This window comes from Rhineura floridana, chromosome 3 (assembly GCF_030035675.1).
Source record: "Rhineura floridana isolate rRhiFlo1 chromosome 3, rRhiFlo1.hap2, whole genome shotgun sequence".
Classification (NCBI taxonomy): Eukaryota; Metazoa; Chordata; class Lepidosauria; order Squamata; family Rhineuridae; genus Rhineura; species Rhineura floridana.
In genome coordinates, this window is record NC_084482.1 from 15,830,145 (window position 1) to 15,851,505 (window position 21,361).

At 42.9% G+C, this 21,361-nt stretch overlaps 1 protein-coding gene across 3 annotated transcripts in view; it reads right to left on the bottom strand.

Moving 5' to 3' along the window:
• The window catches only part of STAT6 (signal transducer and activator of transcription 6), an 82,309-nt gene that overhangs the window by 46,492 nt on the left and 14,456 nt on the right, over positions 1 to 21,361 (bottom strand). Inside the window, exon 1 of one of the 3 annotated variants that reach the window (XM_061614619.1) lies at positions 13,016 to 13,152. The exons of the other annotated variants lie outside the window; for them this stretch is intronic. The gene's annotated coding sequence lies outside the window, so the exon portion shown is untranslated. Of the gene's footprint in view, positions 1 to 13,015; positions 13,153 to 21,361 lie in introns of those variants that run through there. 3 annotated transcript variants of the gene reach the window in all.

The following is a 21,361-nucleotide window of genomic DNA, read 5'->3' on the forward strand; positions in this document are numbered from 1 at the left end:
ATTAGTCCTTCCCCCACAGCTAAGGGACAGAGTGAGTGAGTGAGTGAGTGAGTGAGTGAGTGAGTGAGTGAGTGTGTGTGTGTGTGTGTGTGTGTGTGTGTGTGTGTGTGTGTGAGAGAGAGAGAGAGAGAGAGAGAGAGAGAGAGAGAGAGAGAGAGAGACATCCTCTCTCTGATGCCTTGGCAGAAGCACCTTCACTTATATTCTGCTATAGATTTGAAAACAAAACAATGCCATCAGTAGGCACTGGCGAGAATTCTGCTGAATTCGGATTTAGCACTGGATTTTTCAATGGCCCACGTATTCTCCATCTTTGCAGAGGAATCCTTTTTGATCCAAACTTCAGCGGCTTTCCCGTCACTGTATTTCCCCCTTGAATATTCCCTGGAATATATTGTTCTTTTATTGATTTTACTCACAACACAGCACTGCAGTACATCTCCGTCTGCTACCCCCCCACACAGTCGAATAAGCCAAGCAGAGAGGAAGCAAGCCAAACCTATAATAACCTACGACGGCAGGGGAGGAGGAGGATGCAAAGCTGCTTTCCTTTCAAAATATTGCTAATTCCTTTCAAATTATCACTAGTAATATTGATTTTGGGGGAGGAAAAAATTGGACCGGTAAAAGTAATGGAGAGACGACAAAGAATGAACTTGAATCAATACTGCCCATAAGATTGATGGAATGCTTTTGAAGTGGCACTAGTCAATGGATCCCATCCCTAGCCATTAGAAAAGTATCTTGAGTAGCAGCCACCATGGATCTTCTCACTGCTAAGAGAAGTGGGGAGAAGGAGTGCAACAATGGCTCAGTTCATACTTTATGTTAAGCCAAACTATGGCTTAGCTTGCAGCAGGAGGAGGACAACAAAGGGAGCAAAGTAGACACACCCGCCTCTCCAAAAGCCTGCACACTCGTATGTTCGCACTAAGTTATGGTTTGGCTCAGGGCTACATGCGAACTGGGACAACATCTAGGAGTCCTGCAACTTACACAATATTTGTTCTACAGAGTAATATGTGTTTTCTCCTCTTACTGCTATTGTGAATGCTCACTGTGCTTATCATGCATACATTTAAGCTTTAAAAGTTTCTACAGAATTGCGAGACAATTGTATTACATGTCAACAGGCATTTGGCCTCACTGTTTACCATTTGCTATAGTTATGTGTATACTATGTACCAGGGCTGTGGAGTCGGAGTCGTGGAGTCGGAAGCAATTTTGGGTGGAGTCGGAGTCGGTAGAAATGTACCCACTCCGGCTTCAAAATAAATTTTGATTGACAAATTTTTAAAAATATAAATTCAAAATGTCAAAGAAGCTTCCCATGAAGTCAGCTGTAGCTGAGCATTTCACCATAACTCAAGATGGAAAACATTTTGTGTGTCGGTGTATGACACAGGACCAAGATGAAGACAAGTCCTGTGATGCCAAGATCAGTGCATATTCAGGCAGCGATAAAAATGCTCCTATGAGAGCTTCCAATTTAAAAAGACATTTACAGCCCTTTCCAGGGCTGTGGAGTTGGAAGCAATTTTGGGTGGAGTCAGAGTCGGACAGTAGAAGAATAGAGGAGTTGGAGTCGAAGGTTTGGCATACCGACTCCACAGCCCTGCTATGTACCTGTATAACACTTTATGTCTCTGATGAAGTGTGCCCTAGTCTACAAAACCTGATGCTACAATAAATCTGTTAGCCAGTCTTCAAGGCGCCACAAAACTCTCCATTGCACTTGTTGCAATAGACTAAGCCAGCTATCTCTCTGAAAAAATTTGCATATGGTTTTATTATTTTAAAATACTTTTTAAAGAGATACAGAGAACAGGACACCCCCCCCCAAAAAAAAGATATGTACCAGCTCCTGGATGGCAAAGTACTTTATGTTTTTAAAGTACTTACTAAAGGCAAGAAGGGAAGAACACTGAGCCCCTAGAAAAAGCAGAGTTCCCACGTTGGGTGGGCTTGCCACAGTCAAAGGCAAGATGATTTGCCAGTTTAAAGGGTTGCATTCAGTTAAGTACTACTCAGAATAGACCCACTGAAATGAATGAACCTAAGTTAGGCTGCACGCCAATATGTCTACTCAGAAGCTCTATTGAGTTCAATGGGACTTACTCCCAGGTAAGTGTATATTGGATTGCAGCCTAAGTCATGTCTAGTCTGAGCAGGTCTACTCTGAGTAGAATTAGCACTGAATACCACCCACAATCCCTGAACAACCCAGGGTGTGCGCCTGACGGCTTTAAATGGAATATTCAGCAGTTCTTATTTCTCCAAGTGAGCTCCTCCTGTTTATTCAGCATTCATCCTGATTAACTTGCACAAAATTTATGCAGAGTGTAGACTATGGCCCGACTTTATTGAGTATTTGTTCCAATTCGTTTACAGGGTGGTTATATGACAATGAGCATGTGCCCTGCATTCACCCTGATTTGCTAGTGGGATGTTTACATGTCTTCCTGTTAATTGTTTTGTTCATTCCATACTCTGTCATGGCCCCGTCAGAGGACTCATCAGACGAGGATGACTCGGGAGTAACAGCAGCAGACCCAGAAGGAGAAATGGAGGAAACTCCTGAGAACCCAGCTCCTTCTCCCCCTCAGCTGCAGAGTGCCCCAGACACAGCTGAAGCCCTTCAGCCAGACGCAGCCAGTGAACTCCCCCCTCACCTGCAGAATGTAGACAACAGAAGGTCAGGCAGAAGAGGGGCAGGACTGTCCACTTAAGGCCAAAACGCTGATGGCTCACACCTGCTGACAAACCTGCTCCTTAAAAGTCAAACCTTGGGTTCAGCTTGTTGCTGACTACAACGTCAGGCGTGACCACTGTGTGTCTTCCTATTCCCTGAACCTTGACTTGGACTGATCCCTCGACAAACTAGACCCGGACCGTCACTGACGTCTCTTCTGGATTTCTGGCTTGGCACGTAAGCTTTGAACGGCCTCTGCCCTTATCTTGCTTCCTCTGGAGCACTTTCATCTACTGTAATTGTGCAAACCTAGATTTCTGGTACGTGCTTGGATCCCTCCTACATAATACTGACAGTCTGGAGGCACCTAGAGGCAACCCAGGGTGCGTATGATTTTGGTTTACTCATAGGTCTGAGAATCAGTGTCAACATCCCAGCTGTGGGAGTGGATAACACATTACTCATTAGATATTACAAATTCCTGACAGCATGAAAATTTCTCCAAACTTCCAGAAAAACTTCTAAGCAGCTAGGATCACAGTGCTTCAAGCCCATTCTTCCCCCATGAAAACAAGAAGTGTGGCTAGTTGCATCCAAAACTATCTGAATCACAATGACAAAAAAAACCACCCTGATCTCATCATGCAAAATAGAAAGTCTATTTTGTTCCTCCCCCCGTGTGTGCTAGTATTCTCTGGTGGGAACCCAATTTACAACTTAATTCTGGAGTTGATCCACCAATTAACTGTATCTGTTTGGCTTATTGAACGTCAGTTTCATTACTTCTGACACTCAATTCTACAACTGGTTAATCGGCAGGTCTGGGGACCCTGTGGTCCTCCAGTCATCATTGGACTACACCTACAGCTTCCATCATACCTGACCACTGGCCATACTTGCTGCAGCTGATGGGAACTGGAGTCCAATGACATCTGGAGGACCACAGGTTCTGCGTCTGCTATATGGAATATCCTGTTAAGGTTTCTAGAACTTCCTCCAGTCTGGCTTCTTGCTGATGTCCTAAACCAGGTGCCTGCTTCTTTGAAGATGCAGAACACATCTGCACTATACATTTAAAACAGTATTATACCACTTTAACAGTCATGGCTTCCCTCAAAGAATCCTGGGAATTGCAGTTTATTAAGGGTGCTGAGAGTTATTAGAAGATCTCCAGTTCCCCTCCCAGAGCGACAATTCCCAGAGTAGTTTAACCATCAATCCCTCTTCCCAGGGAACTCTGAGAATTGTACCTCTGGGAGAGGAACTGGGGGCCGCGAACTCCTCTAATTTTTGTACACATTACTTGACTGTAGAACTGCATTCCCACTCTAGGATGCACACCTTAACATGGTGAGGGGATTTGAGAGTGTTGAAGAAGCAATGCCATCAGAGGTCTAGACCAACAGGCTAAGATGCATCAGAGACACCAGACTAAGATGCATCCAAACTCAGAGGAAGGCAACGGTAAACCACCTCTGAATACCTCTTACCACAAAAACCCTACGAACAGAGTATCCAAAATGCAACACAAGATAGTGCTGGAAGATGAAACCCCCAGGTCAGAAGGCACTCAACGAGCTACTGGGAAAGAACAAAGGACAAGTACTAGTAGCGCTGTGACTAATGACGCAACTGGGTCAAAGCCAAAAGGAAGCCCAGAGGCTGATGCGCACAGATGCGAAAGTCCAGAGTTGTACGATTTACACAATAGGAACATGGAATGTGAGAAGCATGAACAGGGAAAGTTAGAAATTGTCAAGCTAGAAATGGAACGTATCAACATTACAATACTTGGTGTGAGTGAATTAAAATGAACTGGAATGGGACATTTTCAATCAGGCAACTACAAAATATTTTGTGCAGGAAATGAGAAATTAAGAAGAAACGGGGTTGTTTTAATAGTGAAAAGTGATGTAGCAAAAGCAATTAGGAGCTATAACGCAAGGTCTGAGCGAGTTATATCAATGAGATTTAACGGGGAACCTATTCACCTAACCATCATCCAAGTCTACACTCCAATGGTAAACACAGAAGAAGAATTGGAGAGATTTTACGCAGAACTACAGGAAGAAATTAGTCATACACCAAAACAAGATGTCTTGATAATCAAGGGGGACTGGAATGCAAAAGTAGGGAACAGAGAAGAACTAGAAATTGTGGGGAAATGGGGCTTAGGAGATAGAAATGAAGCAGGAGAGAGACTTATTGAATTCTGTAAAGCCAATAATTTGCTTCTTGCAAACACATTTTGAGCGACCGAAAAGACTATACACGTGGACACCACCAAATGGTCAATATAGGAATCAAATTGATTATGTAACTGGTAGCAGAAGATGGAGAAGCTGCATACTTTCTGCAAAAACAAGACCAGGAGCAGACTGTGGTACAAATCATGAACTGGTTGTATCGAAAATCAGAGTAAAGCAAAAGAAGAAGAACAAAGCAGTCATAATGGCAAAATACAATTTAAATAACATCCCAGAAGATCACACACCAAAACATCAAAGATCAAAGAAGGAACAGGTTTGAGGCTTTAAACTTAGTTGACAGAGAACCAGAACTATGGAGTGAAGTCAGAGACATGATCAGGGAAGAATGCAAAAAGACAATACCTCTAGTTAAAAAGAGAGAAAGACCTCAACGGATGACTGAAGAAACTCTTAAAATGGAAAGAAGGAAAGCAAAACCAAGAGGAGACAGAGACATGGTCAGAACCCTAAATGCAACAATACAACAACTAGTATGTAGGGACAAAGAGAACTATTACAATGGTAATTGTATAGAAATAGAAAAGGACAACAAAAAGGGTAGAACACGAGCCCTATTCCAAAAGGTTAGAGGAATTAAAGGGAAATTTAAACCAAGAGGAGGGCTGTTGAATAATCAACAGGGGAACACACTAACTAACCGAGATGAAATAAAAGGAGGATGGAAGCAATACACTGAAGAACTCTATAAAAGAGATGCAAGGATGACAGATTCATTCACGGAGGAGCTGTACGATGAAGAACCAGAAATTTTAGAATGCGAGGTGAAAGCTGCTCTTAATATACTTGGGAGAAACAAATCACCAGGAACAGATGGCATACTAACAGAGTTGCTACAAGCTACTGAGACTGAATCTGTCCAAATTTTGACAAAAGTTTGTCAAGAGATATGGAAAACTAAACAATGGCTCACAGACTGGAAGCGTTCAATATACATCCCAATTCCAAAGAAAGGGAATCGCAGGGAATGCATTAATTATCAAACTCTTGCCTTAATATCCCATGCAAGTAAAGTAATGCTCAAGATTCCACAACAAAGGCTCTTACCATATATGGAGAGAGAAATGCCAGATGTCCAAGCTGGATTTAGAAAGGGAAGAGGCACCAGAGATCATATCGTTCTGATGCATGACCTATACTCTGGACAAGAGGTTACTGTAAGGACAGAATATGGAGAAACTGCTTGGTTCCCAATCGGAAAGGTTGTGGGACAAGGGTGTATTTTATCACCCTATTTGTTTATATGCAGAATATATCGTAAGGAAAGTGGGACTGGACCAAGATGAAGGAGGTGTGAAAACTGGAGGGAGAAATATCAGTAATTTAAGATATGCAGACGATACCATACTACTAGCAGAAACCAGTAATGATTTGAAACGAATGCTGATAAAAGTTAAAGAGGAAAAGACAAAAGCAGGACTACAGCTGAATGTCAAGAAGACTAAAGTAATGACAACAGAAGATTTATGTAACTTAAAAGTTGACAACGAAGACATTGAACTTGTCAAGGATTATCAGGGTCCTCCAATGCAAAAAGGTCCTCAAATGCAAAGATGTATAACTGAACAGTAAAGTCAGGATCATTCAGACCATGGTATTCCCGATCTCTATATATGGATGTGAAAGTTGGACAGTGAAAAAAGTGAATAAGAGAAAAATCATCTCATTTGAAATGTGGTGTTAGAGGAGAGCTTTGCGCATACTATGGACTGCGAAAAAGACAAATAATTGGGTGTTAGAATAAATTAAACCAGAACTGTCACTAGAAGCCAAAATGATGAAACTGAGGTTATTATACTTTGGACACATAATGAGAAGACATGATTCACTAGAAAAGACAATAATGCTTGGAAAAACAGAAGGGAGTAGAAAAAGAGCAAGTCCAAACAAGAGATGGATTGATTCCATAAAGGAACCCGCAGACCTGAACTTACAAGATCTGAACAGGGTGGTTCACGACAGATGCTGTTGGAGGTCACCGATTCATAGGGTTGCCATAAATTGCAACTGACTTGAGGCACATAACAACAACAACTGCACTGCAAAATTTGGCAAGTGTGTTAGGACTTTTGGAATTAGGGATTTTGTATTTTGGCCAAGGTGTATATGTACCCTAGTATTATAAGATTGCTATAGGAGCTTATAGCGCTTGCAAAGAATTTCATAGTGATGCTGGTTAGTGGCTTCAAATGTACTGAACTAGTAAATAGCCAAAGTGGAAGGAAAGGGAAGTGAAATCAAACCTGAGATCAGACATGGGATAAATCAATCTTCTGACATCCTACTGCTGATAAGGATAGGAGAGCAGAAAATTCTAAGAGTGGATGAGGCAGTGGTCCCACTGAAGTAATCAAAGATGGTCATCAGGCAATGATCCTAGTGAGGTTTGAATCAAAATTATTTTGAGCGCAAGAACAAGGAGCATATTGACAACAAGGACAAGGAAGTCAGATCTCCCCTGAACATGAGTAAAAACCCACACAAGAACAGGGAATTGGTGACACGTGTATTTGTGCTGGACCAATAAGAAAGCTAGAAATTTACCTCATTAGTATTGCTACAGTGGGATTGGCAAGGGAAAGTGGAAACAATATTTAATTAGGTGCAGAGGAAAGACTGGGGTCTTTTCAGAATCCTGATAAGAGGTCACAGGAAACTGCCTTATACTGCATCAGACCAGTGGCCCATTAGCGCAGGATTGTCTACACTGACTGGCAGTGGCTTTCTAGGGTTTCAGGCAGGGTTCTCTCTCAGTCCTACCTGGAGATGCGGGGATTGAACTTGGGACATTCTGCATGCAAGACAGAGGCTCTACCAGTGAGCTATGGCCCTTCCCCTACCTCCAGGGGTGTTAAAATGTCTTCCCCTACTCTGTTTTAATCTTGTAAGAATTTAAGCTCTGACTGTGTGAGAAGGGTATGAGAGGGTGTTTGACCATTTTTCTTGCTAATTAATAAAATGCCTCAATCAACCTTTGGCTGTCTCTGTGTTAGTATAGATGGTGTGTTTGCAGAACCTCTCACCTATGGAGTTGGCAGTTGTTCATTGTTTGTGAAGCTGTGACTCCTTTGCAGTTTTTGAATAATCAATAACTTTACAGATTTGTTCTCTGCTGCCCCAGAGGGTAGGACTAGGTCTAATGGTTTTAAGTTGCAGGAGCGTAGATTCAGATTGGACATTAGAAGGAACTTCTTGACAGTAAGGGCAGTTCGGCAATGGAACCCACTGCCTAGGGAGGTGGTGGGATCCCCTTCGCTGGATGTCTTCAAGCAGAGGCTGGACAGCTATCTGCGGGAGATGCTCTAGCTGTGGATTTCCTGCTGTGAGCAGGGAGTTGGACTCGATGGCCTACAAGGCCCCTTCCAACTCTATGATTCTATGATTCTAAACCCTAACAAGTGTGAATTTCAAAGGATGGCTGTGGTTCATTTCTTGTATTGTTTTGGAAAGTGCAAATTAAGTAGATCTGACTTTACATGCAATGAAATCTCTCCTTCATCTCTACCTCCTCTAGTAGCTACAGCCTTGACTGGTACAATAGTACCCACCTTTCAAGCCTTTACAAGAAGGTAAAAACAATCAAAACCAGGATATTGTTATCTCTTTTTCTGGCTCATAACATAATGCATTTTTGTATGTTATTTTCACTCATATTCATTTTTATGTATACTTTCCCCTAATATATGCATTTTTGTAAACATTGCTTGTGTGGAGAAATGCATCACAAAATTTGTATAAGTATAAATTTCAATGGATGACTGTGCTTCAGTTCTCATATTGCCCCAGAAAATGTGGATTTGATAGATTTGGCTTTAAATGTGAACTGAATCTAATTTCTCCTTCATCCCTAATGGCTGCTAGTCATAATGACTACATGCCACCTTCAAGATCAGAGCAAGTATGCCTCCAAATATTAGTTGCTAGGGAACATGAGTGCTATTACTTATTAGAAAATTTTATAGCCTGCTCTTCATTTAAAAATAAATCCCAGAGCGGGTTACAATAAAAATGTCAGAAATAATAAGACCAAGCAATATTACCTCAAAACTCAATGTCACTACAAGACATCAGCGCATCCACAAGACCACTCAACCCTTCCTCCAATTAAGCAAAGGTCTGGGACTGCATACACACCCTACATTTAAGCATATGGCTTTTCCCCCAAAGAATTCTGGGAATATAATTTACCCCTCAAAAAGCTACAGCTCCCAAACTACTACTTAACAAACTACTCTTCCCAGGAGACTGGGGGGGGGGAGTTGTGTGCTTTAAATGTTCACAGCCTAAGTGAATATTTTAGATAGTGTTGAAAAGTTACCAAGCCAAAACTGGGGAAGGCGTTCTGTAGTCAGGGCAGAGCTTGGAAAAGTTACTTTTTTGAACTACAACTCCCATTAGCCCAATCCAGTGGCCATGTTGGCTGGGGCTGGTGGGAGTTGTAGTTCAAAAAAGTAACTTTTCCAAGCTCTGAGTCAGGGTGCCAAGACTGAGAACGTCCTAACTCATACTTGGCAGATACAGCACTGCTATTATGTACTTTGTCCTATTTGTTGGCTTCCCATAAGCATCTGATTGGCCACTCTGGGAAACAGCTTAATGGACTAGACAGGTCTTTAGGTCTGATTAGCAGTCATCTTATGTAAGCCAAAGTACAACCTGGACAAAATGTTGGACTTTGGGAGTTCAGAAATAAGAAGCAGCTGTTGCTTCTTTACCCCAGAACTCTAGATGTTCACCTGGGAGGGCCTTATTCAGCTTGCAATCTCCATCTTCGAACCTACAAGCGGGTCTCATGGCTACAACATCAGACACATTTTTGTACTTTGGGGTTTTTTAAAAAATTTCCCTCATCTCCCTTCCCCCTTGCTTTGTTTCACAACTTGTCTGGTGAAGCGTTCTTCAGAACTCAAAAGTTTGCCACGCTTTTAATGACATTTTGGTTAGTCTCAATAATGGTATTGCCCAACTGTAGATTATGCACACTACAAGCTGCGCTTACCAGTATTTATTAAGAAAATCACATCAACAAAAGACATGTTAGAAAAGAATTAACATTTACGCCTAACACTAGGTAATCTGGTTTGGGTTGGGTTTTTAGTGGTGGTGGTGGTTATGGTGATAGGTTGGTAGATTGTCCAAGAAATCCGGGGCATGGATTTAACTCTTTGACATTCATTTCATCTGTCCAACACCTCTCAGTGTTACAATCTCTGTCTTTGTTAACTGGTTTCTTCCAGCAGCCAACGTCTCTAGCAACAGGCAGCATCTTTAAAAAAAAAAAAAAAAACCATGGAAAAATTCAAGTTACAAGTTATCTTCAGAGAGGGGGAAAACCAAGATGTGACAAACGCTCACTTTCAGGCTTCCTGTTAATTAGCATCAGTGCAAAACACACATTTCCACTCCAGTTCGTCAAAACAGTATTTCAGATCTCTCTCTCTCTCACGCGCACACACTTGAGTGACAGAGTTTTACGACAGCCATTCACAAGGGGGGGGAGTTCTTTATGGGAAGAGAGTATTGTAAAAGCATGGTGCCTCTGCAAACATAGGTTAAGCAGATGGACAGCAAGCATCCAAGCAGACTGGCTCTACTAGTCCCAAAGCAACATCAATCAAGCTTCCCCCCCCCAACCTAAAAAGTTGTTTCTGTCTGTCAGAAACTCTTAGCAATCTTTTCCAGCAGGCACTAAAAACACAGATTGTTTCCCTTTTTTCTGCTCACACTCAAACCACCAAAAAATGTTTCTTCAAGCCCCACTCAGCCACGAAGACATGGATTCCAGTGCTGGCAGAGTGCGATTTTAGGTGTTAAAACAGTAAGTTGAGTATGTTAGTTTAGACTGTTGATATGTTTGAACATGAGTGTGCTGATCTTGTAAGGGTGTGTTTGAGTAAACTAGAAAACAGATATAAACTGTAGTTAGATGAAATTCTGTTATAAAGGGGGCTGGCTGTTTTCATTGTTTTGCTTTATTACATTATGATTAAAAATGAGCTGATTTTGTTTAATCTACTACGTTTAATTGACCCTCCGTGGCGCAGAGTGGTAAGCGGCGGTAAGGCAGCCGAAGCTCTGCTCACGGCCGGAGTTCGATTCCAATGGAAGGAGGAAGTCGAATCTCCGGTAAAAGGGGTCGAGGTCCACTCAGCCTTCCATCCATCCATGGTTGGTAAAATGAGTACCTGGCATACGCTGGGGGGCAAAGAAAGGCCAGGGAAGGAACTGGCAATCCCACCCCATATATACGGTCTACAGATCAACCCATTGCCCCTCCAGGTGTGGCCAATGGAAACACTTTGATGTTGGCAACTAGTGTGTTCACAGCCTAATACACAGAGAGAGGCAGAGATACTGCTCCTATTCAATTTGCAGATTCAGCACCCCATCCCCCACACAAGGCAGAAATAATCTTGTTTTATTCACAAAGTTAATGGCGCACAAAAAACAACATTTATCAGCTTTCCTAAGACCATGTAACTATGTTAATCACTTATGGCACCTGACTGATAAATGGGGAAGGGGTGGGGAGGAGGCAATATCTTCCAGTTTATTAATGATTCTCTACCTAATAAACCACAGGCAAGTAGGCAAAGAACTGGATATTTACAAGCCTGTTAGGAAAATATTGCTAGTCTCAGAAGTCTTTCTATCCAAGATCTACACATACAGCAGAATTAGGTGGTAAGAATCCTGAGGCACTATAGCAGACTGGACTATTTCAGACTGGAGATAGAGGCACTGATTTGGGAAGCTCCCTCACATAAAAAAACACAACCCACTGCAAGATTGCACATCAGGAAGCAACATTCTAGACAAGTTCTATTTATTTAAGGCTCACTTCTTTTTTTTAAGGTATTTTTTCCATGAAAGGGAACATTCTAGAATATGATCAGACGTGCAGCCTCATAACCTGAAAATATTTACAATTTGGGGTATGCATATTTATTATTATTATTTATTATTATTTATTATTATTATTATTGGCCAATGGTCAGATATGATGGGAGTTGTAGTGAATCACACCTGAAGGGAACCACAATGGCTTCCTCTGCATGTGGTCCCCAATTATTTCACATCTACAAATGTTTCAGATGAAAATATAGTTATAGACCAGATCAGTCCTTCCTTAGGATAATATTTTCTCATCATCCTTTTCTTGAAAACATAGCTGCAATACCTTCCATGGCAAAACAGCAACAGACTAAAGCAGGATTGGGGAACCTTTGGTACTCCACATGTTCCTGAGTGACAACTCCCTTCAGCCCCAGCAAGCATGACAAGGACAATAAGAATTGTAGGTTGTGAACATGCTAGTCGCCTACAGCAAAGCGTTTACATTGGCCACACCTGGAGGGGGAACGGGTTGATCTGCTGATCAGCTGCAAAATCTCTCTGGAGCAATTAAAAAAAACCCACTTAAGCTGATTCCACTAGGTTTTACAGTTTAAAGGCCCAGGGTTTGACTAGTTTCATGTGCCCTCTTTTCAGAAAAGAAAGGTGGAGACACACTGGAACGAGCAGAAGAGTGAGTGTGTTTCTACCTGTAGTTCAGTGATATCTGGAGGGCCAAAGGTTCCCCACACCTGGACTAATGGATCAAAAGCTCATGAGACAAAGCCAAACTTCTTGGCTTTTGAATATTTGAGACTTCCAGGACACTCTGTCACTATTCCCAGAAACACCCCAGGCATCTGATTTGGGGAGTCATGAAAGAGCATGAAAGAGTCATGAAAGAGCAGGAGAGGTGTTCCAAGGATTTTCTGCCACAGGTTCCAAATTAACTTGACCACCCTTGGTACTATGGCTGTGCACCTTAACTTGGGAGGAGGAGAAGCGACATTTGCTGTTTCACCTCAGGCAGCAAGATGGTGTTAGGTATCACTCAGAGGGATTTGAAAAGCAAAAACATCCTAGGAGCAAAACAGCCATAACATATAAATTATGAAAGGAAAACAACAACAACAACAACACATCCTTAAAGGACAATGCATAAATAATTACATTCAATATTACAATGGAAATAAAAAACAAGTATCATGGTCTTGAAACATACTGCAGGCTTGTACAACGTTCATCCTCAGGAAACCAGCTGGTAACTGTGTATGATTTGCCGATGCTTGGCAGAAAGCACAGGGGCCCATCTGGCTCTCCTCCGCCTGCACTTACACCCGGGGTATTGAGGTGAGCTTTACACTGCTTTGCCAGGTGCTAAAAGTCACCCTAACAATGGTATAAGCCAGCCATGCCTGCCTGGGTAAACCAAAAGGAGTTTTCAGCATTCAGCTAAAGGTCATGCAGTGCACATGACTCACATGTAGATCCTGGAATTTATAACCAACATATGTTACATAATACGTGGAGGGAGTAAGGTCTAAAATCTCCACAACCACACCCACAGAAAGTTGCTACACCTTTCTGCCAAGGTTTCCTACTTTTAAAAAAGGGGGGTTTACCCCACCTGCAACATTTTATTCTATCTGCAGTATACGCTGTCTGTCTATCCCATTCCTCCTTCAGAGAAAGCAGAGGCTCTGTGAGACTATAACCTGCTGCTTAATTGTCTTCTGATCTCCCTCAAGGCTGAAGCCTTCTCTTTCTAAATCGGGATGGGGAACCTTTTTCCGCCTGAGAATATTTCCTTCTAGAGAACCTCCCAGGGAGGCCATTGAAGTGTCCGGAGCACGGCCTTGTCCTTCATTATTGGATGAGTTTCAGTTGGTGCAGCTCGAGGAAGTGGACAAGGTGCTTGGAATGGTTCGGGCAACCACGTCTGTTCTGGATCCTTGCCCATCTTGGCTAGTGAAAGCTAGCAGGGCTGGGACCACCGGTTGGGCCAAGGAAGTGGTTAATGCCTCCTTGAGGGAGGGAGTAGTCCCTGGTAGCCTCAAGGAGGCAGTAGTGAGACCTATTTTAAAGAAACCCTCCTTGGACCCAGATAACTTGAACAACTATAGACCGGTGGCGAATGTCCCTTTTTTGGGCAAGGTTTTGGAACGGGTGGTTGCCGGCCAGCTCCAGGCGCTCTTGGATGAAACCGATTATCTAGATCCGTTTCAATCCGGTTTTAGGCCCGGTTTTGGCACCGAAACAGCCTTGGTCGCCCTGTATGATGACCTTTGTCGGGAGAGGGACAGGGGGAGTGTGACTCTGTTGATTCTCCTTGATCTCTCAGCGGTGTTTGATACCATCGACCATGGTATCCTTCTGGCGAGACTCGCGGAGTTGGGTGTCGGGGGCACTGCTTGGCAGTGGTTCCGCTCCTACTTCGCGGACCGTCACCAGAAGGTAGTGCTTGGGAAACATCACTCGACACCCTGGACTCTCCATTGTGGAGTCCCTCAGGGGTCGGTCTTGTCCCCCATGCTTTTCAACATCTACATGCAGCCGCTGGGTGCGGTCATCAGGAGTTTTGGAGTGTGTTGCCATCAATATGCTGATGACACGCAGCTCTATTTCTCCTTTTCATCTTCTTCAGGTGAGTCTGTTGATGTGCTGAACCGTTGCCTGACCACGATAATGGACTGGATGAGAGCTAATAAACTGAGACTCAATCCAGACAAGACCAAGACACTGCTGGTGAATGCCTTCCCTGCTCAGATGGTGGATGTTCACCCTGTTCTGGATGGGGTTACACTCCCTCTGAAAGAACAGGTACGTAGTTTGGGGGTTCTTTTCGATTCTTCCTTGTCTCTCGATGCCCAAGTGGCCTCGGTGGCACGGAATGCATTTTACCATTGTGGTGGCCCCTGAGTTGTGGAACAGCCTCCCCGAAGAGGTACGCCTGGCGCCTACACTTCTATCTTTCCGGCGCCAGGTAAAGACCTTTTTATGCTCCCAGGCATTTTAATCTTTTAATTTTCTTAATCTTTCTACTTTTAACATGTATCCTTCTTAATTTGTGTTCTATTTCGTTTTTGTTGTGCTTTCTGTTGTTTGTTTGTACATGTTTTTGTGATTTTTTACTATGATATATTGTATTTTATCTTGTTTGTTCACCGCCCTGAGAGCTATTCTGCTAAGGGCGGTATATAAATTGAAATAATAAATAAATAAATAAATAAATAACAGTGGCAGGCCGGGCCAGAAACAAAAAAAGGGGGCGGAGCAACAGATGTGCCACTCTTACCTATTTGGACAACAGGCTTCATTCCAGCCATACAAAAGTCAAACGTTCCTACAAATATACACCCCTCTCTATCCTCCATCCAGCTAATCAGAGTTCAAGGAAACGTTCTAGCCAGGCAAAAGTTCTCTCAAAGAGGGAACAGAGCAGGGCCTGTGGTCTGGAAATGACCTACGGAGAGTCTCAAGGGCAAGTAAGAAAGGCCTGGAGGCCCACACACACAGCGCCCCTAAGCCTGACGTTTTTCCCCACCTCTGCTCTAAATGCAGGCTGCTCTCAAAGCTACTCTTCTTCACCATAGGAATCTTTTAATTTGGTATCGTAGAAATAGGCAAAATGTCTTGCAAGGAAGATTGACAGCACAATCCCATACATGCCTATTCAGGAGAGTGCAGTTTCAATGAGTTCATCTTGACTCAAACATCCTTCCTCCAACTTTCTGAAGTGCAAAATAGCTGCTTCATTGATGCTGCTGTTCTTTAGAATTCAGTCATATCTTGCTTCAGGATAGCATATTGAAGTGATTTTGCAGATGGGCACCAAAAAAAGCACACCACGTCTGCAAACTGATTTTGTTGCTGGCAGCTTTTGTTCCCCAAAGAGCGTGGAGGTGGACACCAGCTGAACCAATAAGTGTTGGTGGTTTCACTGCCCATAAGTACAATACAATATAGATGGAAATAATAATTTCTTCAGCAAGCTTACCAAATTTTACCTTTGTCTTTGAAACAACAACCCTATGGCCATTCAATAGTCCTGTTTCATAGGATTGTATCCAACTATGCCCTACTCAGAGTACATCCATTGGAGTTAATGAACCTAAGTTAGTCGTGCCCATTCATTTCAGTAAGTTTACTTTGCATAGGACTAGCACTGGATACAACCCACAGATAGCTTCCCGCCCCAATACCTATTTTTTTCCAGGCCAAACAGAGCACTTCAATGCATACTTACAAAGTAAATTCCAGTGTGTTCAGCAGGGGTTAATCCCAAGTAAGTGAGCATAAGATTGTATTGCTAGTCCTATACTCTACCCAAAGAATTGAGGACCTGCAGCTCTCCAGATGTTGTTGGGATTCCAGCTCCCATCATCATCATCATCATTTCCATTTATAGACCGCTTACTATCTAAAAGATCTCAAAGCGGTTTACAACAGAATACACAAGGTACAATAAAAATATCAAATTAATTTACAAAGCAAAATACATAAATAATATTCATAAACATATACATCAACACAGTATAAAAGTCAGAATTCACCAAGGGAAGCCCATAAGCCTCTCTATGAAAGTGTCAGAAAACTGAAATTATGTTGACCATGGAGGAGGGCAACAAGCAGGTAAAAGGTTATCGCTTTCCTGGTGTGGCTTGCCACCATTTCTCTTGCCTCTCCTTCCTCCCAAGGGGTGTGTGGGAGCGCCCACCAGCTGTGAGGCTCCAGGACTCAAGCCTCGGTGGGCCTGTGTGTCCACTGTTCTGAAAGTGGACCATCTCTCTGGGAGGCAGGTTGTGATCAGTGAGCAGGACCGGCTTTAGCTGGGGGCTAAAGACGGTGGCCGTTGTGTTGATGTTGATGTGACCCCCACAATAGGGAAAACCAGAGGCTCACTCTGCCTTGTCTGCATAGCTCAAGTGACTGGTCCCGTGGCCAGGAGGACCTGCTCTGAGGGGCCCCCCTCTGAATCTTCCTCACTGGCATCTCCATCTGCACCGGCTAGTTGTGCGGTCAGCAGCAGCAGCAAGAGGAGGAGGAGGTGGTGGTGGCTTGTATTGTCTGGGGTTTAATGATGATGGCGACTTCCTTGATTAGGTTATCCAAGCCTTTTCCTTCCTACACATGCACCAGGTGAATGAAGATGGAAGTGGTATATGGCCAGCCAGAATGTCATTGGGCCAGTGTAGATACCCTCTTCCATTGCTGGGTCCAGTTACATCTGTTTTCATGTGCTTTCATTTGTTTTCAAATGGACACACGGAGATCCGATTAGGCACGGCAGGGTTGAAGACACAGGATCACAAGCCAGGTTGGCTACAAGGAATCACAAAAGGTTGTGATCATCATCCCTGCCCCCCCCCTTTGGCCATGCTTGCTAGGACTGACAGAAGCTAAACTCCAGTATCATCTGGGTGGCACCAGGTTCCTTACCCCTGTTCTATCCATTATGCTTCATCAGCTTTTTATTATTATTATTATTCAGCCAAACCCCGAGCCAGGGGTGGAGGGCCAGAAATTCCCCCAGATGTTACTGAACTACAACTCCCATCATCCCTTGCCACTAGCCATGCTTTCTGGGGCTGATAGGAGTTGTAGTTTTGCAACATCTAGAGCAGCCTTTCCCAACCAGGGTGCCTCCAGATGTTGTTGGACCACAACTCCCATCAGCCTCAGCCAGCATTGCCAATGGCTGAGGCTGATGGGAGTTGTGGTCCAACAACATCCGGAGGCACACCAGTTGGGAAAGGCTGCTCTAGAGAGCCAAAGGTTCCCCACACCTGCGGCCCCCTTGGCCTAAATGTCTCACTGCTCCAAAACTCAGGGGTGGGGAAGCAACCTGCAGGGCAATCCACCTCTCAATCACATGACATCATGCTTGACAGATGGGGAGACCTATCCACCTGTTAAAATTCCTTGTGCAAGGTTTCCAAGTATCTGACAGCCACAGCTCAAGGGGTGCTGCCAACCCTATGGCTGGCGTTTTAGAAAGTGCCGAGCATATAGCTGGCAAACTGCTTCTTTCTTCCCTCTATTAAGTGACAGGGACAGGAGAAAGGTGCCTTTTGAAGCATCGGCAGCCGGGTGTGTGTGTGTTGAGAAGCCTGTATTTTGCAAGCATTGGCTATGCATAGGAGAAATTACTCTCACAGTCGATGCCTGCAAAGAAAACTCCACAAGACTGCTTGCCTTGGCTGCGCACACGTTCCCAGTAGGGAACAGGTGCGTGCAACCAAATTGAGCAGGATTTAATCCCAAACAAGGGTTGGGTGGGTATGGTTTGAGGAGGAAGGTCTTGCAGGCCAAACTGGAGCCCCTGGTAGGCCAATATTAGCCCAGGGGTCAGAGGTGCCGAACACCTGCCATAACCATTCCAGGCAGCCCTGGACTGCTGCCTGGACTGTGGTGGGCTGGATGAGGGCCAGTAAACTGAGTCTGAATCCTAGCAAGGCGGAGACGCTGTGGGTTGGTGGTTCCTGAGTTTGGTCAGTAGTCTGGGGGTGCTCTTGGATCCATCTTTGTCATAGAGACCCAGGTGACCTCAGTGGCTAGGAGTGCCTTTTAACAGCTTCGGCTGGTAAGACAGCTGTGGACGTTTCTGGACCAGGATAGCCTGACCACTGTTGTACACGCACAAGTAACCCCCAAGCTGGATTACTGTAATGCGCTTTATGTGGGGCTACCCTTGAGGTTGGTCTGGAAGCTGCAGCTAATGCAAAATGTGCCGGGGCAACTTACTCACTGCAGCAGGGCATCACCAACATGTCACCCCGCCGCTGAAGGAATTGTACTGGCTACGTATTAGCTACCAAACTAAGTTCAAGGTTCTAGTTTTGGTGTCCAAAGCCCTATACAGCTTGGGACCAATATACCTGAAAGGCCGTCTTATCCCTTATATACCCAGTCAATCACTGCGCTCTGCAGGTGAGGGCCTTCTGCAGATACCATCTTATCAGTAGGTCTGTTCTGCCCAACACAGGAAACGGACCTTTAGTGTAGTGGCCCATACCCTGTGGAAATCCCTACCCTTAAATATTAGACAGGCACCATCTCAGTTATCTTTTCGGTGCCTACTGAAGACCTTCCTCTTTCAACAAGCCTTTTAAATTGAGATCATATCCCAGTCTGTGCTGGAATTGCTTTTTGAAGTCTGTTTTTAAACCTTTTGTTTTTTTTAGATGTATTCAAAGCTTTTTAAAGTCTGTTTTTAAAGATGTTTTAATATATTTTAAAGTCTGTTTTTATGATGTTTTTAAGTGTTAGTGCTTTTGTTTGTTGCCCTGGGCTCCTACTAGGAGGAAGGACATGATATAAATCAAATATTAATTGAATAGATAAATAAATACGATCGCCCTTGGCTGGAAGAAACTTAGGAAATCTCCAGTACAAAACTCTAGCTTTGTGCCTGCCTTTAAAAAAAATCTGGCAAATACAGCACACACTGTTTAATCTGCTGGGGAAATGTTTATGGTTGTTTGCTTTTGGACTGAGACCAGACTTCTGATGGTAGAGGCTGAGAAGCCTCTTAGTCCTCAAATAGGTTTACTCATGTCTGCTGCACTTTCTTTAACAGTGGAGGTTTCTGCAGCCATGAGATTCAGAAGAGGAAGCATCACTAAAGATTCTACACTATGCTATAAGCGTGCATGGCTTACAAGCCTCTTTTTAAAAAAAGAAAACTGTTGTGGCTTTCAGCAAAGTAACCGTGGGCACTGTCATTCTTTGAAAGAGCTAGAGATCTCTTGCCAAGTATGTTTTTCACTGTCAGATCGTCCTAATTCTTTGTGAGAAGCCATCACATTAAACCCAGGTTTACACAGCTCATCATCCTGGCTTAAATCTGCAGCTCAGAGACATGAGACAACAACCCTAAGTCGATCGTTTTTGGAAGGCTTGATAAGGTTGACAAATACAGAACTATGTTTACTCAGAAGTTCCAATGAGATAATGGAATTTTACTCCAAGGTTAAATGTACATAGGATTGCAGCCTTGAGGATGAAACTCTTTTAGTAATAATGGAAGCTGATCACATATAGATAACAACATTTGTTCATCGTCTCTGAAGTTCGGAAGTCCCTCCCATTGCACAGCAGACAGGCACCGTTGTCTTTTGGGCACCTATTGAAGGTTCCATATTCAGTAAACCTTTTAAGGGGGATTTTTTATCCAAGTCTCCATTAGTATTTTATTTATTTACTAACTAGGCTTGTCAGTCACTTGTTATACATTGGTCTCCGAGCAATTTACAACACATTTAAAAACAGAGGGTGGTATTCAATGCCAGTCCTACTTAGAGTTAGGGATGGAAAGATCTGTCAATTTCAGTTCTCTCAGTTACTCATTTTTTCCAATCTTAAATGCAGTTCTCCATATTTCTGCAGCTATTTGCTATTTTTTTTAAAAAAAATCCTCAAGAAAATTCTCCAGCATTTTAGTGCAAATTTCTCCTGGCAGTTTTGACTAATGTACACATCTTTGCAGGCCATTTCTCATCATATAATTCATGTTTTCATGTTATTTTCACTCACATATTCATTTATATGCATGCTTTCCCCTAATACAGTGTTTCCCAAACTTTTTTTTATTTTTGTTGTTGCTGGACTACAGTTCCCATAATTCCTGACCATTGGCCATGCTGGCTGGGGCTGATGGGAGTTGTAGTCCAGCAACAAAAAAATAAAAAAAGTTTGGGAAACACTGCCCTAATATATGCATTTTTATAAACATTGTTTGGATGGTGAATTGCATTACAAAATTTGAATAAGTGCACATTTCAAAGGATGGCTGTGTTTCAGTTTTCATATTGTTTCAAAAAGTGCAATTTTGATCGATACGGTCTGAAATGTGAACTGAATCAAAATGCTTGCCCATCCCTATCTACTGAAGTTAATAGACATGAGTAACTTAGGTTTATTCATTTCAAAGAGTCTACTCTGAGTAGGACTTAGTTGAATACAACCCATAAACATAAATATATTATACTATTAACAGATTCACACAAAACACCTGCAAGTAATTAAATAAAAATGTAGACATGTACCACGACACCCCCAACAACAGCCACAAGAAGCTTTGGCAGCACTGGATTTGAAATTCTTTTTATATATGAAATTGTTTTATGTCTATTGTTGATATTTATATTGCTAAATCACTTTGAGATGTTGCATAGGAAGCGATTCATAAATGAACTTAATACATGTTTGAAAGGTCTGCCTTTTTTAGCTACTAACAAAAAATTTCAAGAACTCATTTGGTTTGCTCCACAGGGTCTCAAGGACACATTTCTGGACAAAGTGATATATATTTTGCACTCAAAAAAAGTACCAATAAATGCCCTCTTTTGCTAATTACGTCATGTTTCTTATATTCTCACAACTTCATTCTTCCAAGAGTTGAAGGTGGTTTGAAAAAGGGATCTCCGCCCATGATCTGCACATTCATCCTGTTTTAGCTTCAGGTAAACAGATTTTGCAAGCGCTATTACCGTTTAAAAAGCCCACAAAACCTCAAAAGCAAAAGTGGGACATAAGAAATGTATATATATGAACACACAAGGTTAGA